This window comes from Nomascus leucogenys, chromosome 14 (genome assembly GCF_006542625.1).
Source record: "Nomascus leucogenys isolate Asia chromosome 14, Asia_NLE_v1, whole genome shotgun sequence".
In the NCBI taxonomy this organism is placed as follows: Eukaryota; Metazoa; Chordata; class Mammalia; order Primates; family Hylobatidae; genus Nomascus; species Nomascus leucogenys.
The window spans coordinates 20,493,024-20,506,432 of record NC_044394.1 but is presented as its reverse complement, the minus strand read 5'-3'; the positions used below and the strand labels follow the sequence as shown (position 1 = coordinate 20,506,432).

At 37.4% G+C, this 13,409-nt stretch overlaps 1 protein-coding gene across 1 annotated transcript in view; it reads left to right on the top strand.

Annotated features, from left to right (window-relative positions):
- EFEMP1 (EGF containing fibulin extracellular matrix protein 1) overlaps positions 1 to 13,409 on the top strand; it is a 56,887-nt gene that overhangs the window by 22,700 nt on the left and 20,778 nt on the right. The window lies entirely within an intron of this gene.

Below are 13,409 nucleotides of genomic sequence, written 5' to 3'. Positions count from 1 at the left end.
GGGTCCCAAGGAATAGGTATCTCAATAAGAGGCAGGTTAGTGGCTTATTTTTCAACAAAGTGGCACTAATGAAGTAGGATAGCACTCTGAGGAAAAGAGGAAAGATATATGAGTAAAAATCGGTGAAGGTAGAAACCAATTTAACAATAATAGCAGGACCTATAATATGAGATGGTGGCATGAAGGGACAGCTGCCAGCCACATCCAATCTCCCCATGAAGAATATTCTAGTAGCCAGATTGTCAACCCGAGAGAGAAAAATAGAGAAAAGGCTAATATAGCTATTAGAAAGTATAACTAAAATCCAAAGGAAAGTTTTGGGTTTTTTTGGTAAAGAAGATAGAAATAGACCAAACATTCTTAAACTGCATTCATAATACAGCTCTGTATGGAGCACAGTACATTTTCTCCTTAGTTTACTCTCCCCCAGATTATGTTCCAGATTTCTCCAGGTGTTTCTCATGCCAATAATAAAAACTTCTGTGAGCCAGTTGAGTGGGTTGTGGGATAAATGGGTGCCTCGCAGCCAGGTAGAGGCCAACCCAGAGCATCCCCAGAAGGCTGGTCTAGTCCAACGAAGAAGGCAGTGAGAGTTGATGGGGGGGATCATGGGGGCAGTCAGATCTGATTCCCTTTACGGTGAAGCCCAGAGGGGAAAAAAGCATTCTGCTCATAAGATTTCCTCATATTCAGCCATCCCTTTGCTAATATATTCTCTTGACATAAGTAGCCCCACTAAATTCCTCTTTCCTCATCACTAACTCTAAAATGACAGTTTAAGGATTATCCTTTCTGCCACTTACCATGAAACTCAGCTCCAAGCCAGTTTGTTGTAGGTTTCTGAACTTAACCACATAGCTCACAACTGAGTGTCTAATCAATCATTCTATGACTGAATCCATCTGGAACAAATTTGAAGAAGTGGCCATGTAGGTTTCTTTAGGGGAAAAAAAAAATTAAACTGAAACCAGAGTAGATTTTTTCAAAAGTTCAGAAGAAAAAAAAATTATAAAACTTAGCAATGACTTCCCCCCCAGAAATTGTTCATGCTCTCTGAATAAGACTTATTCTGTCCTGCCCCATTCTGCATTGCATTTAGTCCTTCAGAGAGGTGACCTGTGAACGTGTTGCAGCAGAGTCCACTTTCCTGAGAATGAGCTCATGGTCACTCCTTGGGTAGAAGGGAAGAGGGATATGGTGTGGCCAGGTGGTCACCATAACCTCATGTTGCTCTTAAATTCCCAAACACACAGGGCTCAACTGAGAGATTATGGAACCAAAAGAGCCTGTTTCTGGTCAATTCTTGCTAGACCACTGGTTTTTGCCCCATAGCCATTGAAGGATAATTTAAATAATGCAGCCAAGTAGATTTAAGTACTAGATGGTTTTTAGAACTCCATCTTTCCTTTCCTTGCTAGACCCAAGTTAATGTAAGTTTAGGATGTATTTCTCCATATATTCCCTTAAGTCTGCACCATCCATGCATTTGTTCAATTTTTAGTGATTTATTCATCAGTTCATGCATCAATGCATTCAGTTAACACGTGTTCAAACTATAGTGGAAGCCTAGGCACACCACCTTTCTTACAAGGACTTTCCAGTCTGTCTGAAGACGTAACATAAGGTCAGACTTTTAAAAATTAAATGATACAAATAATTCAGCTCAATGATTCAAGTCAACAGACCCTAGTTGAGAGCCTCAGTCCCCACATCATCAGTGGTAAGTGGTGATTACTGAAAAATTCTGGAGAAGTCAGAGGAGGGATTGGTGCTGCCACCAGGTAGCCAGTTAGGACTTTTCTGAGAGAATGGATGTGATGCAGTTAATGAAGGATGAACCAGAGGTGAACAAACCTGAGAAGAACAGGACAGGCTTTGGTGGGTGGACGCCCTAGGTGCAGCGTAATGGTGACAGTATTGTCCTTGTGTATCAAACTCTCCTTTTATGCCTCTTGCTAGCATAGTTACCGTATGTACAGTACTTGAAAGTAATGCAATTCTTTTTTGAGAAACTCACTCCCTTTTCCATAAATCGTACTGACGTCAGCCCTCACCACCACTGTTCCCCAGCCCAGTCCCAGTGTCACTGTTTGGGTTGAGGCAAGGGGGGTATTGTGGGTGCAGCAGGAAACAAGATTGGAAAATTCCATTGGAAGACAGTTGAGGTAGGACCCAGAATTCTTGGTTAAGCCATTTAGATTTATTACTGTCACAATTAGTGACAGATTTTGAGCAAAGAGTGACATAATGAAAACCCTATCTCCAGACAGGTGTTGGACAAGGAGGAAAAAAATGCATATACACATATGGTGAAATGTGTTAAATCATCCTAATGGGACTGAGGTGGGGGGCATTGATGGTGAGGGCCTATGTCAGTCTGATTTATGGAAAAGGGAGTGAGTTTTTAAAGAAAGAATTGCATTACTTTCAAGTACTGTACATAAAGTATGCTAGTAAGAGGCATAAAAAGAGAGTGTGCTACATAAGGACTATTTTCTGGATCATCATAATTAGTTTAAAATTATTTCTAATAGATAATTCATTATTTTGCCACAGAGCAGCTTCTGCTGTGTGAAACTGGTTCTAAACAAGTTTGACTCTAAGTAGGGTGAACAGTTTGTTTCGAATATTATTGAGCAATATATTTATTCATAGGTATTACAAAGATAAGAATCAATTACAAATTAACAAGATGGTGTAATTTCACACCCCACACTTCATGAAATAACCAATTTGGAGTTAAATAGGCCCTTCAATGGTCTACTGAACAATCAGCCTTTCTGCCTCATGCCCACATTAATTAAACTGTAAAATGTTCATTAATCATAATGTATGACTGAAGGAGTATGGAGCAAGTCTCTAACTATAAACTATGTCTAAACAGTCTGTTAACAGCAATTACTTATTTTAGCATGTTTAAGGCAGTCATCCTGCAAAATACAATGAATTCAACCTAAGCAGAATCATTGTAACGAGGTTTTCGCAATATTGGAAATGATGGCGGGAGGCAATTATCTGTAGGCCCATTCTACCCCACAATCCCCCTACCATCCATTCCGCAAATAAGCATGAACTAAAAAGTAATCTGGCTGTAGATAGAGGAAAGCAACAAGTTTTCCTGATACATCTAGGGGAAACATTTTCCAGTTAAAAGTTATTTTTATTTAAAAATAAGAATTTAAAAGGGATACAGAAAGAGGTTTGGGAGTAGGGGTAAGGCTGGACTGCTGAGCTAATAAAGCAAGAATTTAAGAACATAAGAATAGATGGTTTCGTTTATGGATTAATCCAAAAGAATTTTAACTGGATTTCGATCTCACTTCACTAAGTCTTGACTTTTTTTCTTGGGAGACCCCACAGCTAGCTGCAAAGGTAAAACACCTGGTTTATCCATTTATTGACCTATTTAAGTTTCCATTCTGAAACACTCCATTAACAATAGTCATACCTGTACTTTTCCTTCTCAATGGTGGGGGTCTGCTGGAGATGATGTGTTCATTATCTGGAATTTACTTTTTTTATTTTCTATCAGATTTAGGAATAATAAGATCGGGGAAAAATTAATATTGCTTTGTTAGTTACAGTTGGGGAGATAGCACAAAACCCCAGACTAGGTATCCTGCAGCTGGATCCCTAAACATCATTTCAAAGTGTGAGACTATTCAACAAGCCTGAATTAAGTAACTAGTAAATGCAAAGCATAGTGGGTGCTGAGAATACAAAGATAAAAGCTTATGGGGCCTACCCTCAAAGAGCTCTCAGTCTATGAGGAAGCAGACAGTAATTACAGTGTGACATTTTAAGTCCCATTTTGGTGACTTCCTAGAGAAGGTGACACCAGGCCTCCGTCTTGGGAAGTTGTGGCAATTAGACTTTAGAGAAGTGGGGAAAGGAGAAAGAATGTTCCAGGTAGAGGGAGCAGCATTTGCTAAGGTCATGAGAAGATGGGAAAAGGGAAGAGCAAGTTGTTCTGCATAACTTTAGTGTGCAGTACATGAAGATGGACAAGAGTCAAATCATGAAGGGCCTTGCCAGTGGTTTAAAGTTTGCATTTCATCCTGAAGGTGGTAAGGAGTGATGTAATCAGCTTCCGTTTATACAAAATGAAAGATGCCGTGTATCAGTCTGAAACTTGCGTATTCAAATCCACATGAAATCTGCCCTCTTTGCTCACAAAGGAATTAAATGCATCATTTACTTTTAAAATTTATTTCTGAGTTCTCATTTGTTAACCTGTCTGGATAATTATATTGTGACTAATTACAACTGGTTTTATTCTCTATTTATAATAGTTCTACAGTGGCAAATTAAATATAGATTTCATTCAAGAAATAACACAGGTCTGTCTGTATGCTTAAATTTTTATCAAACATAAGGAGTAGGGAAAATATTTTAGCTTGAGGAAAAGCTACAGAAGTCAAACTAGCCTTAAAAATTGAGTCAACATTTAGTGCATCGTTTCAGGCTGTTTCTAGTTTTTCTCCACATAGTATATAACTGCAACTCTTAAAGGATTTTTACTGTTTGAGGTTTGCTCCATTTTAGAGTTTGTGCTACCACTTATTGGAACACTGGTTTGAAAACAAAATTGTAATTCAGCCTTTGCAGAAGTTGCAAGAAAGTTTTACACATTCACGTTTTTTGTCACAACATCTCCTAATCTTGTAAGACAAAATGTTGTAATGATGATATAATTGTGTAAATACTATGGCAGCGTCAAATGTTATTTATCTGAACTGTTTTGCCAGTTTATAATATAAACATGCTAGAATGTATACATCCAGCCTAATGGATATCTCAATTGCTACCTTCAACAAGTTGACGCTATAAAATTATATAGGCCACTGATACGTGCCTGGGGTTATCCAGTTGTTAGTTTCCCAGTGGAGAATGCCAGACTTTGGTGGTCAGAGCAAAACTCGTTTAGGACCCTGAGCCAGCCAGACAAGGTGCTTCATCCTTAAGGGGGCCTTAATTAAGGATGAGGTGAGGAGCAGCCATTGCCCTAAGTCAGTAGAGTTTCCAGAGATAGTGAGTTTGCTGCAATTCTCTTTCTTAAAAAGGATAATTTGTGGACACAGCTGTCCTAAAGGTCACCTGAACAAGCTACTTTCTGTGGTGACCTAGAATTGAGCTGGACCCCCAAGGGGGAGTCTTTACTGGTAAGATAGGGAATTTAGAGGGAGGCTTACGGACAAAGGCAGACAAGTGGCAAGAATGTGTTGCACTTGGCAGTAGGTGGCCTGGCTGACGTAGAGGGCCATGTAAGATGGCACTGATGAGATCGAGCCCAAGGAAAAGACAATTTTATGTATGGAACCACCTGTTACGTGGCAGTGAAGGTTCAGACCAATCATACAGGACCATCTGCATTTTGTTAACACCTGTGTGCACAGTCACAGGCAGGTCTTGGAGCCCTGGGAGCCTGGAAGCAGCCCAGCATCACTAGAAAGGTGAAGACGGCAGGGACAGCCCTGCCAATCCTGCAAGGAGTGCACTAGAGAGCCTCAGCACTGGGCCAGGGAAGCAGCACAAGAAGCAGTGTCCAGGGCCCACAGACCAATAGAAGGCAGTCCTCACACCATTTCAGAGGTGGCAGTAGTCAGAGTTCTCAAGTTGGAAGAATGGTCTCGGGCAAATGCAAAATTCAGTATTTAAGTAGGAAGGGGTCAGAAATGTAAGATGATGATTGATAGGCTAGGATGACAACAGAGAAGGAGTCAGCCTAGCCACGTGATTCATCACCCTATTACCATAAGCATGGTGCTTTTCCTTGGGCCTTAAGTTCTTTCATTTTTCCTATTTGTTAATACTCTCTCTTACAAGAGTAATAAGAAACAGTCATGTATGTACATATAATTTACCTTCAGCTATAATGAAGGCATTTGAAGAAGGTCATTTTGTATTCAAAGAAACTAAAATTAACTTTCCAAAAGAATACTTTTCTAATATGCCATGGTTTTACTATATTACTAGCACAGCATTTAAAAAACAAATATTGGCCCAAAATTAAACTCTCCTATCTGATATGACTGAATGAATGTTTCATTAAATACAAGTGGTGTAGATCACCATTCTGCTTAGTGAAGACTCTGCCAACCTGCTTATTTGAAAAGTCAGGCATACAACATTTTCATCTTAAAGTCTAACTCTAAGCTTTGTTCTTAAGAACAAATGACCCGAAATCCTTGTCCTGGCTTTATATGCATGTAACTCTATGACATTTGAAAATATTCCCTGTTTTTTCATAGTTCTGATTGATAATTTTATTACTGTCTTGAAAGATGGTGACCACAATGTCCTTAACATTCTCAAAAAAATAAATAAAAGTTGCTGCTGAAATTTACATTTTTCATATCTTTTTCATAGCTAGAACTTGTTCACACAATAGTTCTCTCTCAGAGTTACATGTAGGTTCTAATTAGAGCTCTAGTTAATGTTATGTGTGCTAGGTAGTCTTTATAAATATTAATACTTCATTGCCATGAAGCGATCCTGTAGCCATCAACAGTCCTGTCCTCTGACAGGACCGATTTTATGAATCAAATATTATGAAGTGCAGAAGATGCTAGATTTGTTTTGTTTTGACAGATTTTGTTTTGTTTGAATGTTTGCAATTTTCCTAATGAGAAATAACTTTTAGCAAGAAAGGCTGTGTTTGCCTGTTCTTGTATCCATTCATCTGGAATATGCCAAAGGAGGGGAAGGTCATACCATAGACGCTCCTGCTGATTGGGTGTTAGTCATAAAGACCATATTGAAAACATGACACTAAGCAACAAAACAAAGGTAGGATATTTAATAATGTGAAAGTATATAGGAAATTACATTAAAAGCCCCAACTTCCTGCAGTTTTCTTGCTTCCTTCCATCTGTATATAGCAGAAGTACCACCCTGATCCCACTACCAATTTAAGTCTTCACACTGTTAAGTATAATTTATTGAGCACCTACTGTGGACCAGGTACATCCATTTTGAGTGTGTATTGTTTCAATTAGTCCTCACAGTATCATTATGAACTGAACATTCCTCTACTTGATAGATGTGGCACTGAGATTTGGAAGAGTAGAAAAGTTAAATAACTTTCCCAGGACACATAACTAAAACGTGATGTTGCTTGGATTTGAACTGAGACCTATTTGACTCTAAAACCTGTGATCTTACCCACTCTTCTGTCTCAAGCATATTTCTGTCAGTGTGTTGTATAAGAGAAAGAGTTATTCTGTGATTCTCAGACTTTCTAAAAAGATCAACAAGTCCTCCCCTGAACTCCTAATTCTTGGTATAATAAATTATATATAAACATTAATTCTTGGTATAATAAGGCTAGTAAAAAAAAGCTAGCGTAAGCAACTACAGAAAGATACAATCTCAAATAAAATAACTTAGAACTTAAAAATACTAGCTGTTAGAGAATAGTATGGTTCCTCTAATTCTGAAAATCATGAAAAGAGATTCGTAACTGAAGGTCGCTGACAGGGTACCTCCTTACACCTATCTGGCAGCCTCACAGTCATCCACATTAACCACATATGTGCCTGAAGCCAAAGGTTTTCACTTAAAAGTTTCTATAAACAAATTATTACATTTCTAGGGGAAAAAATAATCCTAGGACAATTTTAAAATTAACAATCTGAATTGCTCAATTTTTCCATTTTCTTTCAAAATGAAAACTTGGAATATGATAGACTCCATGGATGTGCTCCATACAGTAACCATTTTAAGTATATATAACAGATCTAAGAACGTAGAGTTTGGTTTTTTTCATCTGTTTATTCATGCCAAGAAATTCTCTTTAAGATTGACTTAGTTTGGCATCAACCTTTAATACATCAACTGCATAACTGGCTTGGGTCCACCTGCCTTTGTACTCTGCAGACACACAAACTATGTATAAGGCATGTTTCTCCACCGGATTTTTTTTTCAGAATTTGCACTGCCAAACAGACATTAAGCTACTCTAAATTCTTGACAAGTATGTAACTTTATAGGTACACAGTAGTGTATTTAAACATTGAAGAGAACTTTCTATTCATCCCACTCTGCTAACAGAGCCATTTAATCCTATCCAGAAAGATGAGTCCATTTTCAGACTCTCCTTTCATCCTACAAATTAGAGGGAGAGAGAAGTCACCACTGAAAATTGAAAAAGGACGCAAGAAGAAATGGAGATCCATGACCATGGCCCCAAGAAAGCAAGAGCCTGTTACTCAGGTTTCCCAAGATCCAAGTTAGAGAGGGGAGAAGAGATTAGAGCTAGAAAACAAATACTTTTAAAAACAGCATTTTGGAATTTATCAAAGGCTTTAATTTCAGATTCATAAAACTGAAACAGATCTCAGAGAATATATTTTCTGAGAAACTTATTTCTGTCCCCAATGGAAATGTAAAGTAAAATGCCTCAGACTCATTTTAAAGTCCAAAGACTATTTTATATGCTAGCTTTGAGAAGCCTTTAGAATTGCAACACTCACAGGGTCAGAAGTTTTTTTGAACAGATTTTCTTTTGTCCCTTATGGCCTTTAGGCACTCCTTGAGCTAATATTCAGGAGTTATTTGAATGCTGTTGCTTCACAACACTGAAAGTGTTTTAACATAGAGGGAGGAAAATCCCACAGCCTATGTCAACATAATTTATCAACAAATTAAGTCCAAGAATGCATGATAATTTATGGATAACTTGGAGGAAATGGTAACTATGGTATCAATTTGGAACAAAACCAAGAAGTCAAATCTCACTTGGTTTAATGTTATCTGAAGGATTTGGGCACAAGTTTAACATTTTGATCATGGAATAATCTTATGCCTTAACATGATGAAGACTGAGTCCTCCTTCCTGAAAAATCCTTAATACAGGACAAGGAATAATGAGTCTAAAATTTCGTAACTGTTTTCCTGCTCAAGGAAGAGAGAAGGAATACATAACCACTTACAATGAAATCTTTTCTTGCTACACTTCGTCATGAGGCAAGTATTTCAGATGTTGGGAGATAGACTGTAAAGGTATAAAAGTTAACTTCACAGCTATACAAAGCTATATGTATGTGCACCATGTGTCAAATGAGAGAAAATATAGATACTCAATGTTGTTGAATCCTCACAATTTTCTATATTAGAGTGGATGCAGCATCTGTTCTTCAATTTTTAATCATCAATATTGTCAAGCTTAGAGAAAAGTTAACTGTATAGTACAATTAACGTGGAACACCCACCGTTCAGATTCAAAAATTATTAAAATTCTGTCGTATTTGCATGTAGCATGTTAACACTGTTTTTAAACACAGATGACTAGTCAAATCCCCCACCTCCTGCTGGGATCCACATTGAATCGTTTGTGTATTTCCAGTGACAGGAAACTCATTATCTCCTAATACATCAAAACAAATAATAACCACATTTTCTCTTACACTGAGCAAAAATCTGCCTTTCTTGCATTTCTAGCCATTTACTCTACTTCTGCTTTTTGGAAATAAATGGTCAAGATCTTTTCCTCTTCCCAGAGAGAAGAGCAGAAAAAATAACTATTGAGTACTAGGCTTAGTACCTGAGTGACAAAATAATCTGTACAACCCCCAGTGACACAAATTTACCTATATAACAAACTGCACATGTACCCCTGAACCTAAAATAAAAGTTAAAATAAAAAGATCTTTTCCTCCTTCCCTAAGCTCCCTTTCATAACACTGAAGATGATCTCAGATATAGATCTCATCTGTATTTTCTTCTCTTGTAAATCGAGTACAAAGAAAAAGATAAGGATGATGTGAGGTGGTTGGGTAGGGCTATGGGCCTTCTTATGGGCTGGCATTTTTTTCCACAAATTTTGATCTGTAATATTTTCATTTTCATTCAGTTTGAGATTTCTCAAATTTCAATTTTGCTATCTTTGAACCATGGGTTGTTGTGAAGTATGTCGAATTTTCCAAAAGAAGGGCTTTTTCTAGTTTTGTTGTTGCTGTTCTTGTTGTTTCTATCTTATTTGCATTGTAGTTGGAGAACATAATCTGTATATGCAAATCTTTGAAATTTATTTAGACTTACTTTAATGCCAGCATATAGCCATTTTCTTTTAAAGTTCCCTCAGTACTTAAAAAGGCTATGTATTCTGTACTGTGCTCTATACATGTCAATTAGTTCAAAGGTTTTAATCACATTTTCTATTCATTTCTGAAAATGTACTTATTCTTTCAATTACTAGGAGAAGTGTATTAAAATCTTACTGTAACTGTCCTTGTCAATTTTTCCTTTTAGTTTCATTCATTTTTTTATTTGTCTATACTGAGGCTATATGATTAAGTGCATTTAAATCTAGAATTTCTACATATTCCTGGTAAACTGAAACTTTTATCATTATGTAGTATTTTTTTACTCTCTAATCATCTTTTTTTCCATAAAGTCAACCTCTTCTAATACTAATATTGCAAAGCCAACTTTGTTTTGGTTAGTGTTCGCATAAACATTTTCCATCTTTTTAATTTTAATCTGTGTCCTTATATTTAAATTATGTCTCTTGAAACAGTATATTTGGGTTTTGTTTTTTAATCAATTTGACAATTTTTGGTCTTTAGTGAGCACATTTAGTCCATTTACATTTACTATAACCACTGATATGTTTAGGTTTAAAACTACCTACCATTCTATTTGCTTTTCATTTGTCCTGCACATTTTAATTTCCTTTTCTTTGCTTTCTTGCCTTCTTTCTAAATTGATGGAGTATTTTGTATTATTCTATTTTACCCTCTATTAGCTTTATAGTTTTATTTTTTTTTTACCATTCCTTTATTGTTTTTCCTACGGATCATTTGAACATGCATCTATGACTTACCAAAATTTAAGATAAATTAGTACTTTTAACTCTTCCTGCGTGATTCAAGGACCTTAAAATATTTAAACTCTATTCCTCTTCCTGCCAAACTATATATGCTATTAGTCTCATGTATTTTAATTCTAAATATTTTATAAATCCCAAAATACTTTACTATTATTGTTTTAGGCAGTCAGTATTTATTTAGATTTATCCACATCTTTATTCTTTTCACTGTGCTGGAATTTTGAATCAAAAAGAGAACAGAAAAAAGAATTTGGTGCAACTAAGGGCCCTGAGGCATATGGAGAAACATTGCGCAGAAAGATCATAAGTAAGATATAATGAAATGGGCAGGAAAATACACACAAGAAAGTAACATTCTCTGAAGGCAAGAGGCACAAAGATATTCCTTATTGAAAAAGCTTTAGGCAGTTAATGAGTTGGAGAAGTACTGCCAAGTTACACTCACCAAATTTAGTAGTATGCCTCAATTTAGTGGGCACAAAAGCTGCTTATTGTTGAATGAACAACAAGCATAATGTAATTGGTTTCATACAATTAGGAGGTCAGCAAGCCATGCTTGTTATAATTGGCACTGCCATAGCCAGGGGCTTATGCGACCTCAAGTGATGATTTGCCTGAAGGAATAAGCCAGGAATGTGTGTGCTTTGGGCTCCAGAGACTTGACTAATCTGGCTGCAAGGCCTCAGGGAGGGAGGCCAAGAATCAAATCACAGTGCTCAGGCAGGGCTTGGTAGACTCAGTTGAATGTAGTCAGTCTCCATTCAGTTCATCACTCACCAGTGTTTGATCCCGAGCCGGGGAAGTGGGAGATAGAGGAGAGGAGAGATCAAGTGGCTGGGAACCAGGAAAACACAATTGAAATGTCAGTGCAAAGGCATCCCATAATAGGGCGGGATCTTAATTCCTCCCAAGGCCATCCACTTTGAAGCAGGTCTCCAGCCTGTGTGGAATGGGCTTAAACCTTCACACAAAGGGTCTTTAATTTCTAGTACTAAGCCACTCTGGAGCAAAGACTGATGGTGCCGTTTGTTTCAAAATACAGGTTTACCTCTACAAGGTAGCAGATTGATGATTGGTTGTTAATATCCCAAATATCAGGGTTATCTTTTCCCAAACATTTTCTAAATTAATAATTAAGTTTAAGAAGGCCTGTAATCCCAGCACTTTGGGAGGCCAAGGCGAGTGGATCACAAGGTCAGGCGTTCCAGACCAGCCTGGTCAACATAGTGAAATCCCTCCTCTACTAAAAATACAAAAAATTAGCCAGGCGTGGTGGTGGGCACCTGTAATCCCAGCTACTCAGGAGGCTGAGTCAGGAGAATCCCTGGAATCTGGGAGGTGGAGGTTTCAGTGAGCTGAGATTGCACCACTAAATGCTAGCCCAGGTGACAGTGCGAGACTCCATCTCAAAAAAAAAAAGTTTAAGAAGGAAAAAGAAAAAAAGAGTTATCTGGGTATGACATACTCACAAAGATACCAGAAAATACTCCTAACAATTAACAATCATTTATCAGTAGACAAATGTTGTTTCCTTGAGATTCTGAAAGCATAAGCTTCATGTTGCCAGTAGGCAAAAACAGCTGAAGAATGAGAAGTAAAGCCTTTGTTTCTTTGCTTTTCTTCTGTTTCAGCCTATGACCCACTGGTTCATCTGGTTTATGTGTAGTACAGATGAGTCACAGATTGGTCGTTCACATGGATTAGTTGGTTTTCTTCCCCATGTTCATGAACTATGTGCCTAACCTCATCCAATCATCTGGCAAATGAAAGCTTTTGTCCACAGAGGAAGCTACGTGAGGGGGGTCCATTTGCAATGCAAATCCGTCATCATTGCTAGAAAAGCAATTTGAAGTAGCATTATTTTTTTCCTATGAGAACAGCATATTGTAAAGTTCTGATAGAACACAATGCAATGCCAAGGGCTTCTAGGACACTTGATTCGCCACGCTCTAAAACAAAGAAATGAACTATCAGGGAGGCTGATAATTTGTTGATTTTGGTGATATTTTTGTTTATCATTTAAAGCACACCAAATTATTAACAATCTGTTTTGCCAGAACTGATAAGAATCTAGAACTATAAATCTACTGCTGGCCATCGATTAAGACAGTTCTCTCTTGTTACTTAATATTAGTATTTATTTTCTCCACTAGAACTGCTTAGCTTGAGTGAATTCTAGCTGATAATTTCAGAAGGGTGAAAAGCTAACTAGAACTGGGCATTTGGCCCAGATAAATCTGATTCCAGTACTCTGAAAGAAACAGCAAGGGAACTAGAAAGCCTTTGACAAAAAGAAGTTGATAATTGGCTAAAAACTGGGGAGGGAAACAGAAAACTTGGAAAGCTATGAATGTTATTTTAAGTAGAAGAAAGACGCAAGGGAGGAATCAAGGTGCTGTGACATTAACAACCCTATCTTTAAGGCTAAAAAAATTAAAAACACCTATAATTTCACTTAAAACTACTCTCCAGAACTCATAGGAAACAAGTCTTCCTCAAGACCTAAATTGCAGAAACAAAATGGAAATCTTGGGTTTGAATCTCTGCTCTGTGTGACCCTGGGCAAGTTCCCTCAACT